We start from the raw sequence: 12,192 nt of genomic DNA on the forward strand, positions 1-12,192 counted from the left end.
GACTGGTTTGGGCTAAAAATACCCTGTCTGGCTACTGAGGACTGGTGGAGGGTGATATTGGAGTCTCAGATGCCTCATCCTGAAGGTCAGGATAGGGTGAGTCAGGGACCATAGACTTCAGGACCCTGAGGGGAGCGAGGAGAGTGAAAAGCAAGCTCACAACTCTGGACTTCAGGAGAGCAGAGTTTGGCCTCTTCATAGATCTGCTTGGAAGCGTCCCATGGGATAAGGCCCTGGAGGGAAGACGGGCACAGGAAAGCTGGTGGATATTGAAGGATCACCTCCTCCAAGCTCAAGAGTGGTCCATCCCGACAAGCAGGAAATCAGGCAAAAATGCCAGGAGGCCTGCATGGATGAACAAGGAGAACCTGGCCAAACTCAAACACAAAAAGGACGCATACAGAGGGTGGAAACAAGGATGGGTAACCTGGGAGGAATACAGAGACACTGCCCAAGCACAGGAGGAGGATAGGCAAGCTAAAGCCCAACTGGAATTGAATCTGGTAAGGGATGTCAAAGGTGGCAAGAAGGGCTTCTGTAAGTACATATGTGATGAAAGGAAGACTAGGGAAAATACAGGCCCACTGCTGAAGGAGACGGCGGACCTGGTTACGCAGGACATGGGAAAGGCTGAGGTACTGAATGCCTTCTTTGCCTCAGCCTTTACTAGCACAACCAGCCTTCAGGAGTCCCAGGGGCCAGAGACCAGGGGGAGAGCCTGGAGCAAGGCAGACGTACCCTTGGTGGAAGAGGATCAGTCAGATCAGGGGATAAATTGGACATACATAAGTCCATGGGCCCTGATGGGATACACTCATGAGTGCTGAGGAAGCTGGCAAATGTCATTGCAAGGCCACTCTTGAAAATCTTTGATCCATCATGGCAACTGGGAGAACTACCCAAAGCCTGCAGGAAAGCAAATGTCACTCCTATCTTTAAGAAGGGCAAGAAGGAGGAGCCAGGGAACTACAGGCTGGTCAGCCTCACCTCCATCTCTGGAATGGGAGCAGCTAATCCTGCAAACCATTTCCAGTCACATGAAGAACAAGAAAATCATCAGGAGTAGTCAGCATGACTTCACCATGTGGAAGGCCACAGCTGGAATACTATGTCCAGTGCTGGGCTTCCCAGCACAAAGAGAGACATGGACATAGGGGAGAGAGTCCACTGAAGAGCTGCAAAGATGGTGAAGGGACTGGAGCATCTCTCAGGAGGAACGGCTGAGAGAGCTGGGGCTGTTCAGCCTGGAGAAGAGAAGGCTCAGGGGGATCTCATCAATGTATATAAATACCTGAAGGGAGGGTAGAAAGAGGATGAAGCCAGGCTCTTTTCAGTGGCGTCCAGTGACAGGACAAGAGATGATGGGCACAAACCGAAGCACAGGAGGTTCCCTCTGAACACCAGGAAACACTTTTTTGCTGTGAAGGTGACCAAGCACTGGCATAGGTTGCCCAGGGAGGTTGTGGAGTCTCCATCCTCTGTCTGGACAAAGTCATGGGCAATGGCCCTGGTTGAGCAGGGTGTTGGACCAGATGATCTACAGGGGTCCCTGCCAACCACAACCAGTCTGCAGCTGCGTGATTCCATGACTTGGCACATAAATGTCAGGGGCAAGTAGGACAAAATAGGCTGGTGGAGCAGATGCTGCCGGACGTCCATCCAAAGGTTGCGGACAGACAACCTGCAGAGGTTCCCTGCTAACCTGTGCTGACTGCGCTGGAGGCAGGACAGTTGCAGAGCTGCTCACTTTGCTGTTTTTTGTGCTGAGCCAGGACATGGATGTGCGTTTCTTATGTCGGACTACGAGCATTCACCATATGGGCACCAAGGTGTATGGTGTGACCTGTCTCCATCGCCTGGCTGACACTTGGACGGTGAACACCCGGGCTGAGCTCACCCAGGGAAGAGCAAGTTAAGTGCATGACAGTTTGCAGGATAAGCTGATTTATTGTACGGGCCAGGAGAAATGATAAGTACTTAAATATCTGCTTTAGTCTATATTTAAACAGCTACACAGCTACTTTGAATTTTCAAAACCGCTGTGTGCTGAGCTGCTCCCCTGAGATACAGACTGTTTGTTGAGCTGGCTGAAATACAAATTAAAGAGGTCAGCTTCGGGCAACTTTATTTCACAGTCCTGGGGCTGGTATTTAACACACACACACATTTCATGTGAGCATCTCATCTGAGTGCCAGCAACAGCACACACAGAAATGAAGCATTGTCAGCCTTGCCCCTAATTTACAAGGCTTTCAGCTGGCCAAGTCCTTCCTGCAGAATGAAAGCTCCTGGCAAAGCGGAGTTTTAACCAGACGTGAAGGGTCACTCCTCCTTTTGCTGTCAAACCAACCCATAGTAATGTGCAACCCATAGGTGACAGCTCTGCACCTTCCTGAGCAGTGTCTCGGGTGGCCCCCCGCCCCGAGGGGGCTGCACTGGGGGGTGGTAAGACCATTTCTCCATAGGGGTTGATGTGAGAGAGGAGGGACGCATACAAGGGATTGGATCACGCAGTTTAAACTCATGGTGCAGGGTTTGGACCATGCGGTTTAAAGACACGGGTGCAGCCCACGCGTGGTGGCGAGTGGAGAGGCTGGTGGGTCGCTGTGCGGTGATTGCAGCCCCCCTGTGCCCCTCTGCCGCGGAGCAGGAGGGAGCCCCTGGGATGCTGCATCCCACCGGCACGCCTCCGACGTCTGCCTGGGGTCCGCGGGATCCCAGACTGGGGGGATATTCCCCCTTAGACTCACTTTTACTCTGCAGTTCCCCATTTCTGCTCTTCTCATGGAGCAGAGCAGAAAGAGCCAGCGTAAGCGTGTCCCTTACCGGGGAGCTGGGTGGCACAACCTCGTGGTTAAAAATGCCTGTTTCATGTTTAAGTAAATGGTCAGGCTGGATTTCGATCCCATTGTGGGCATAGGACACGTTTTCTCTTACATCCTCTTCTCCCCCACAGTGGTCAAAGCTATTGTGCAGGCATCGCTAATGCTTTTTTCTAAAGAAAAATTAATGGCTCGGTAAGATATTTTATAGAAATTAAATAGAGCAGTGAGTTGCAAAAGGAGTTTCAGGAAAAGCAGTGTTATAAAACCTGGTTTCCTGCAGTGTCTCTGAGGGCTTGTACCGCGGTTGAGCCTTCACTGCAGTCTTTCCATACTGGAGGAGCAAGTTTAGGTTTCGTTCCCCTGCCTGGCCACCACTTTTCATGCAGCATAGGGGAACTTAATTACCCTGCTATCTCTCACACATCCTAATTTTCACTAAAATTGGCTGAAGTACTAATGTTAGTGGGGAAAGAAGGGGGCTGTGAGAGTACCCACCCTGAGCGTCCTCAGCTGAGGGGGCTCTGCTGTCGGACGGTGCCGTGGCGGATGAGCGAACACGTGGACAGCAAACTAGGCCAAGCGCGCAGCTCCTGGGGCTGTCCTGGCCCGCAGCAGGGATGAAATCAGGGACACGCTGATGATTTTGCTGCAGAACCTGGCAGTGAAGCGGGACATGAAGCGCCTGTGAGTGCATGGGGGCTAGCAGAGCAGGAATTGGCCTGGCATCGGTGCAGATACCCCAGCGAAGATCCCAGGGGGATGTTGAGCAGAAAGGAGAGGGGGAAATCCCGGCAATGACATAGGGAATTACCACCAGAGGGCACTTAAATATTGCTCTTGCTGAACAAATGGTGTTTCCTAGCAAGAGGCCAGCTCTGGATTGCCTGACAATGCACATCCAAGCCTGACTCATTGCTGGCACAGAGAGCAAAGGGAAGCACTCAAAAGGCATTTGAGAAATCATGCGTGAATGGGAATTTACTAGCAAGATGCAGAGGATTGAACTTTTCTTCCAGACTTTTTCCGAGAGGTCTGCCAGTGGATCTCCACCCTGCCTAGTCCGGCGAGGTGCGCAGCGCATCAGTAGACTTTGACCTGTGCGGTACCCACGGGGCTTGGCACAGCAGGAAGGAGATTTTTTTACACCTCCACCCTGCTCGCTATGGGTATGTCCTGCCTGCTACTCATCAGGAGTGCTGAGGCGACAAGAGTCACAGCCCTGGCAGGATCCTGGCTCCGCACCTGCTGTGATGCTCACCCAGGTGCATCTGTGTCCTGCTTTTTATTCAAGAGCCAGGCAGGGATAGAAATATTATTTGTCTTCTAGGAGAAATTGCAGGGAATGTGTAAGGAAGGAATCGGGTAGGATTTCAAACCCAATTGAAAGCTCCTCAATACCCATGAGGATCTGGGTGCCAAAGTCTGCAGATGTGAGGACAGCCACGTACTGCAGGTGGAGAATCACGTTACAAGGATGAAAGAGAAAAACTTGCATCCTCGTTTTGAGAGCGAGCCAGAGCACCCTGTTGATCACCCACATTTGTCTCAGGGAGGCACCCTGGGGCTCAGCAGTGGGATGTGATGATTGGCTGGGGTCAGTGCAGCTGCAGGTCTTGGTGCCATGCCTGGAGATCTGCTCTGAGCACAAAGAGCTTCATGAGGATCCTGGGGCCAAAGCAGCAAAAGCTGAAAGTGCTACAGGTGTTAAGTGGTGGAGAACTGAAGGGAGTCTGGTCTCTAGAGAGAAAAAGACGACTGCAGACGACAGAAAGCAGATGCTGTGTTGGAAATGCTATTATTTGACTTCTTCAAATAACTGGAGAAAATGGATTTAATCCCACTGGGAGAAGAGGGGCCCCAAGGCCTCAGAGGATCACCCATGTGCACTGAGAATCTCACCCGGTGGACCCAGGATTCTGGAAGGACAGGAGCAAGGCTTGCTTTGTGATGTGGCATCTCCCAGCATCTCCTGGGATCATCTCCCCAGTGATTCTCCTGCTTTTGGAGTAGCCAGAAGCCTGGGGAGGTCCAGTGGCCCATCCTAGGCTTTGCAGCAGGATTTCCCGTGATGTGTAATGTGAACCCTTCTTCCTTTGGGAATTGCTTCCAAGGGACGTGGGACAGCAGCTTGTGAGGAGCCACACATGTGCAGCAGCACATAGGCACTTCTGCCGGGATGGGATATGGGAAGAGTGGGTGACGGCGTGGGGAGGCTGTGTGGGGTCCCCATCTGTGGGGTTCTCCCACCACGACCTGCCAAGCAAATGCCCTCCTCACTCCAGCTGGAGCTATTGGCTTTGCCAGGACTAGGTTTCTTCATGCTCTTAGGTTTGGCTGATTACTTGCAATTAGCACTAATTAGTGTCTCTTTCGACAGTGCCTTGTCTCTACTTTCCTGTGTCTTGTCCTTGACGCATCACGCTGGGTGCTGGGCCCCATTTTGTCCTGGGGCACCTCCACCGGTCTCGGCAGCAAAGCCAGAGGGTTATTTTGGGGCTGCAACCTGTGTCCTGGAGGGCCTGCCCGTAGGGGTTTCAAGTTGGGGGGGTCTGTTGCATCTCAGCTTTCCTGGAGGCTCCCTAATTTCTTTTGCCCTGCAAAGCCGTGGTGCTGGGTGTGCTGTCCCACTGCCCAGGTAGTTTTGGCTTTTCCCCAGGACTGGGTACCAACAGCAATGTTACAGGGTCTCCTTGACCGCTGCTGGCAGAACGGGACCGTGGGGGCCACTGCTGGGCAGCCCTGCCCTTTCCCAGCCCCCTTGAGCCGTCCTGAGCCTGTCATGGGGCTGGAGCGGCAAGGGCAGGCTGGTGGGAACAGGATGGCTGGCACTGCCTGCCCCTGCTCCTGGCTCCACAGAAAAGCCCCGTGCAGGTCCTCAGGAAGTTAAATCCTGCTGGGAATTGGTGCAAGAGTGGTCTCAGCAGAGGGTCACGTTCACTGAAGCAGTCTTACCCTCTGGAAGAGCGTGAGCTGGGGTGGCAGTGAGAGGAACAGGATGGTCTTAGGAGGGACCCCCTGCTTCCCTGTGAGCAAGCCCAGGAGAAACGGAGAGGAAACCCCAACAGGGAAGGATGTGAAAAACCAACATGCAAATAGTATATATTTGAGCATAGGTTCTTGGAGAAGGGGAATGTAGGAAACCCTCAAATGATGACTTGAGCAACTCAACAGGGAAAGCTGATTCGTAAAGTGATGTGCCATTAGAAACCTCCACCCCTCATCGCAGCCACTCCCTCCCTCTTGGCTTGATGTGTTATCTTCCCAGCCTACCCCAGCTCTGGATATCTGCCATTTGGATGGCGCTTGAGCAGCGGAGGACAGGACAGGTCTATCCAGCCCCACTGGGATATTGCACTGTCTGCAGGAATCTACCTTCAAGAGGGAAGGTGGTGCCTCTCCTGCCGTGGGAAGTCACGGCCTCGGCACCACGAGCAGTTGGCCACCCCGGCCCCCGCCCGCACACGAGCGTGCAGACACTGCGTGCAAACCTGGGTGAGCCGTGAGCGTGGCCGTGGTGCCACGCGATGGGCGGGCTGGAGGGGGCAGCCACATCAGTGGTCAAACCGCTACAGAAAAGTCTAACAGAACCGCAGCTCTTGGTGCATCACGGTTTTACTAAATTTTCCCCAAAGTTCCTGTGTAAGACTGCCAGGAGAAAGAGGGGCTGAACCCAAGATTTTTGTGCGACCACTGAAGAATTGTCTACTAAACCCACAGTATTTTATAGTTGATTAATCTAAAAGGCTGCGTACGAAAGTATTATCACCTCCTTCTCCCCAGTCTTGGAACCCAGTTGTTAATTGTTATATTTACAACATAAATCTTGTAAATGGATTTGTACTTTTCTCTGGGAATTATTTAAATAGATGAGTATTTTATTTAATCTCACAACCATTAAATGTGTTAGGGCTAGGTGGAAGATCTGGGCAGAAATAAAGTGCATCACATTTGGGACGGGGCCATTGTGGTGGGGGAGTGAGGGTTGAAGCGATTGCTCCATTTGTGATCTTCAAGCACTGGTGAAAAACCTCCGTGCCGGCCAAAAGCTGTTGGGAAGCAAAAGGGAGGCCCTGATCCTGCTGGGAGGTGTTGGGGAGCCAGGCACAGGGATGTTGTGGTAATGAAGTTTCATTTGGATGTTGTTGGGTTTAGAGACAACTTTGCACACATGCATTGGCGTTGTATGTCCGGTTGGAAGAAGAAGAGCTCAGGACTGCCCAGGAACTGCCGAAATCCCCAATCCTTTGTGCTTGGGCCGGATTAGAACCCTGAAAAGCTTTGATATGTATTTTTTCAATACTCACAATAGTGTGCTTTGGTGCCTAGTAAATAGCTGTTTAACAGCAGAACACAGAGTGGTCAGCTTCACTCATCCTTTAGAGATGCTGAAATTGGAGAAAAAGATTTAAAAGGCAGAAAGAAGAAAGGGATTAAAGAAAAGATGAAAGGAGGCAGAGTCAGACCGGACACAAGCACCTCAGGGGAGAGCCAAATCCAGCTGCTCACGATCAGGATTGTGATGCTGGAGTGGATCACAGGGACCACTGGGAGTGGAGGTGAGGGCAGGGAAGCCTGCAGGTTGTCGGGGCTGGAAGAGCAGGACGCCTCGAACCTCGCGGGGCATCTCTTTCCCATCTCCGATGTTTCGGACCACCAAACCCCCAGGTCGCCTCCATTTCCTCCAACCCAGGCTGAGCACCTTGCAGGTCTCCTTTCTTTTCCTCTCCAAATTCGCCTTGGGCACCCTTAGAGGCCGAGGTTAGAAATGCTGGTTTTGCACATGGCTTGCTCAGGGTTAGCTACTAAAGTGAGCGGAAAAAACAGCTTTTTACCTCCTTTCAAAGCTATTTAAGCCAAATGTTCCTGTGTGGACATTAGGTGAAAATCACCACATTGTTTTGAGCAGGAAATCAGCTTTCCTAGAGTAGAAAGAGAAGAATTTTGTAGCCAAGCTTCTTGCTTAGATGCTGGGCCATGGCAGGAGGACTGCACTCTGTGCCCTGGGAAAACGGTCTTCTTCCCGCCTGGTGGAGGGACGGTCCCCTTGGACCTGGGACAGCCCTGTAGACCTCTCAGGCTATGGCAAAGGAAAGGTGCTGAGCAAAGGTTTGGCTGAGCCGTGGCTGGCGAAATACGGGTGTGAGGAGGCGGCAGGGCAGCACGCCCACAGCAGAGCCTGCTGCAGTCGGCCAACACCAGTGGGTGCCCCTTCCTGGCACGGCAGCTCCCAGAGCACACCAAATGCTGACGGAGCCCTCTCTCTGCTGACGGAGAGCCTGCATTTCTCTGCTGTAAATAATTACTATTAATGTTCTACTTGAGATCAAAGCCCACGTGCTGGACATGCACAGGAAGCAATGAGTTATTCCCTTCAAAATAGCAGTGTCATTAAAAAAAATTGTAGCTAACTCTACTTTGCCCAAATGAGGAGGTCTTCCGAGAGCTCACATATGTGAATGATCCAAGAGGTCTCTGCTGTTATGCCCCTCAACAGATGTTTTACCTTTTTCTGAATCACTGATTCCCGTTTCATGGCAAGGATCTGTCTGGGCAGAATTACCTTAGGGTGCACAACTGAAAGGCAAAAAAGCCAAAAAGCCAGTTCTGCTCTGACCGAACCAGGGGCCCCAACCCAGCTCTGCACCACAGAGGGGCCCAGAAGGAGTGTGGCTGTCACTGCAGTGCCTTCCACATCCTCCTCTTCCTCAGGCACCACTCTCTTAAGAGACTGAGAGCTGCCCCGGAGCATCCAGCTTCACCCAGTAACAGCAATTCGGGTGCCTTCATTCAGGTCCAGCGGTCCTGGCTCCATGGGCAGTGTCTGTCTGTCTATCTGCCCATCGCCAGGGCTTGGGCTGCATCTTTTCCAACAACCTGCACAGGAGAGCCTGGGTCAGAGGTGAGCACACAGGGCCGGGCCACCCGTTCTGCTCACAGTGAGCTGTCGTACAGACTGAAATTCGCAGGTTGTTCATTTGACAAGCGACCTGAATTGCACGTGTTCCTGGCAGGACTGGGCTGCTGCCAAACTCAGGCTTAGAGGTGAGCTGGCCAAGGACACCTGGGCCATCACACCAGGGAGTCCACGAGATGCCTCACTGGGCACATATATGATGTAAAGTGAAAAAAAGAACTAGAAATTTATCCTTCATCTGGCTTCCTGACCCATCCCTGGAAGACTGAGTTCTCTCTTTCAGTAGGGGCTGGACAACTGGCAGACACATAGGCCACCGGTTCTCCAGTCCGAGGTTCATTTCCTACCCCCCAGAGGGGCTCGGTTAGCATGTGGGCTCTCCCGAGAAGCTCAGAGGTGTTGGCTATTCAAGCCATACACCTGGCATCCCGCTACCCATTAAGGGCAAAATTAGGGCAGAAGACGATGTTGCTTGTAGGGAATGAGTCTGCGGAAAGCACAGCAGAGCTCAGGAGACCCTGCCCAGCATGGTCCCAGTTCAATGGCACTGGGAGCAGAGTGGTCTGAGAGCAGGCCATGAGTTGGAGCTCAGAAGATGTCTTTCCTGCCTGTTGGCATCTTCTGCTGTGGCCAAGAGAGGTGCCAGGCTTGTGCCAACACATTGGCAATACGGTTTGATGGCCTAAAGACTGACAAATGTCCTGGGATGGGCAGTGCTGGTTGCCAGATGTTCCCACCAGCAGTCCCACATCTAACGGCCATGTGCCCACAGCTGTTTCAGGAGGATGGACTGGGTAATCCCTCCCACCCCCCATGTGTGGGCTACTCTTCCAGCCAGGGGCTGCAAAGGCCATGCCAGGGATCCTTGTGTCCTAGCACTGTCTGCACTTGAATAGGGACACCATGGCCCAAGGTGGCACGTGGGCAGTCCCCTGGCTGTGACACTAGCAGGACTCAAGGGTACGTGTCCTGGCTCCAAACAGGGTCCTTCACTCACTGAGAGACTCCCTGGTGCTGCTCCCATCTGTAGCTCGCTTTTCCCAGGGGTACTTTTTGCTATTGCCAAAATGATGGTGCTTCAGAAGCTTCTTTAGGTTCTTGAACGTTTAGCCCTTGGTAGAGCCGCAGTTACTGCTCGTCTCACCTGGCAGGGTAGGGAGACGGCACTTTGGGGGATCTCCTGCTTTCAGCTTTAGTACAATTCAGTTCTTCTTGTCAATCCTCGAAGCGTTTGCTCCTCCCTCCGGGCAGCCTGGGTGTGATGGGTGCAGGCTAGCTCAAGGAGACACTTCTGTGAGGGAGAGCGAAGGCAGGCACAGGGAAACCAAGCGTCTCTTGTACAGGCAGTAGGGCTAGGCTGGGCTTTGCCATTCAAAACCAGCCCCTTCCTCTTTCCCTCTGTGTTTATTGCTCTCTCGGGTCATCATTGTCGGGGGTCAAGCTCTTCCGGGCACCCATCGGCATCGCGTGCTCCGTGTAAGTGCTAACAGGCTTTTGCTGCACTGCAACACGAAGACAGCTTCCCACGGCAGCGCCTGCCTGACAGCTGCCCAGGCGCAGGCAGCTGCCTCCAAACGCCTGGTCAAACTCCAGAGCAGCCGGAGACATTTGTGCACCAGCTTGTCCGGGAGGTGCAGAGCAATGGCTCGCCAGGAGTCACGCTACCTTCCTCCTTGCCTGACAGCAGAAATCACCATGCGTCTTTGCCACGGCTTTTGATTCCCAGGCCAACTTAAACGGTGGGTGAGTTATAAATAAAATACAGTAGGAGACAAGCCTTTCCCACCCTCCTGTGGGTGGCTAGAAAAAATGATCAGGTTGGTTTCCCGTCTGAACAACTATTCGATGTTATCATCCATATTGCTTCTCCCTTTTAAGCTCCTCTCTTTCCCCACTTTTAGCATCTCCATAATTTAGACTTGGAGAAACAAATCTGGGATGAAATAACTCAAATTATGTCTTTACAGTTACCATGCTCTGCTGGGTTGAAAGGGAAGCTGTTTGGAGATGGATCAAGTTCACACCTATGCCTCCCCATTGCAATTATGCATTTCTTGAAATCAAGGGCAGCCTCTACTCCAAACACATACATGGCAGAACGGGGGAGCTATCAGTTGGCTTTTGGGTCACCTTTCCACGTGAGCAGTGGTGGTGGTGACAGCAAAAGTACCTGTTCTGGCTTCCTACCTCAGAAAATGCCACCCTGCAGCACTTCTTTTTTCTTGAGTAACCTACTTTAGCCAATTTCCTGAAAAGACAGCAGGTTCTCTGCAATGCCAAACAAGCCAGCGTGGAAAGAATTGCTTTGGTTGGAAGCCATCACATGAGGCAAAGCTGGTTCAAGATGCTCCATATGCAAGTTACTGGAGTGTCGCCCCACCAGTTACAAACAAATGCGAGCAATTACTAAAAACACAAGTTTGTGATCATTGTTTTTGTCTGATGTTTCAGTTTGGTTTTTGTTTTAAGCATTAAAATGAGAAGAGGAGCCACCAGAGGCAGCGGGATCAGAGCTGCGGGCACATCCCCGGAGCGGGTCGGGCCATCCACCTTGTTCTCTCCCGGCCCCCGTATTAAAGCATCGTTAGAGCTGCAAGGCTCAGCAGTGGGTTGAATCATTTCCTGAGCTATTTGTTTGTAATTTCTCACGCTAAAAAGAGAGGGTGGGGGGGTGGGAAATAAAGCTAATGAGGAAATGTTTTCTTCCAAATTAAGGGCTTTGCATAGCTCGGCAAGGTGCAGAGCAGCCATTTCCAACTTCTTCTGAAGCACTAAGCATTGGCCAGGGCTGGTAGGTATCAGCTTGGAGAAACATCTGTCCTAAATAAGTTTCCTGATGTTACTCAGATAAATGTCGCCATTTTACCAGCGTGCTCAGTCTCCCCCAAACCGGAAAGCAAATTAATAGGAATATACTACTCATAACCACGTGCTAGCTCTCATACGAGAAAAGGATGCGTATAAACACACTATTCCGAAGAATAAGCGGAGAGCAGAATTATTTCCAATGGAAGCAGCGCGGTGTGCAGCGTGTTGTGACTGGCGAGCAGCTGGGGGTTGCAAGGCTCAGGGAGAGCTGGGACTGCACTTCGGGGCCAGGGGAGGGAAATCTTGGACCTTTCTAAACCAGCAAGGGCGAGAGGAGTGGGAAGGGGAGCGGGCGGCTGGGAGAGACGCTGGCCGTGTGCGTGGAGCGGGGTCGGGCTCACCACTCCCCAGCTGAGTCACGGCTCCCGCAAGCGCGAGGCCGCCGGCAGCGCCGCCGTGGTGTGAGCACGCTCGGGGAGGACGGGAATCCTGCCCTGAATGCGAAGCATGAAATCCATGTCCAAAAAAAATTTCAAATAGTGCATAATGTAAGCATTCGATGGGTTTTCTAACCAGGGATCTAGCGTTGAGAGCATTAAATTAAACATTAGGTGACTTAGCATGCTGTACAAGAAAGCCTGGGAA

The sequence above is a fragment of the Calonectris borealis genome, chromosome 15 (assembly GCF_964195595.1).
Source record: "Calonectris borealis chromosome 15, bCalBor7.hap1.2, whole genome shotgun sequence".
NCBI lineage: Eukaryota > Metazoa > Chordata > Aves > Procellariiformes > Procellariidae > Calonectris > Calonectris borealis.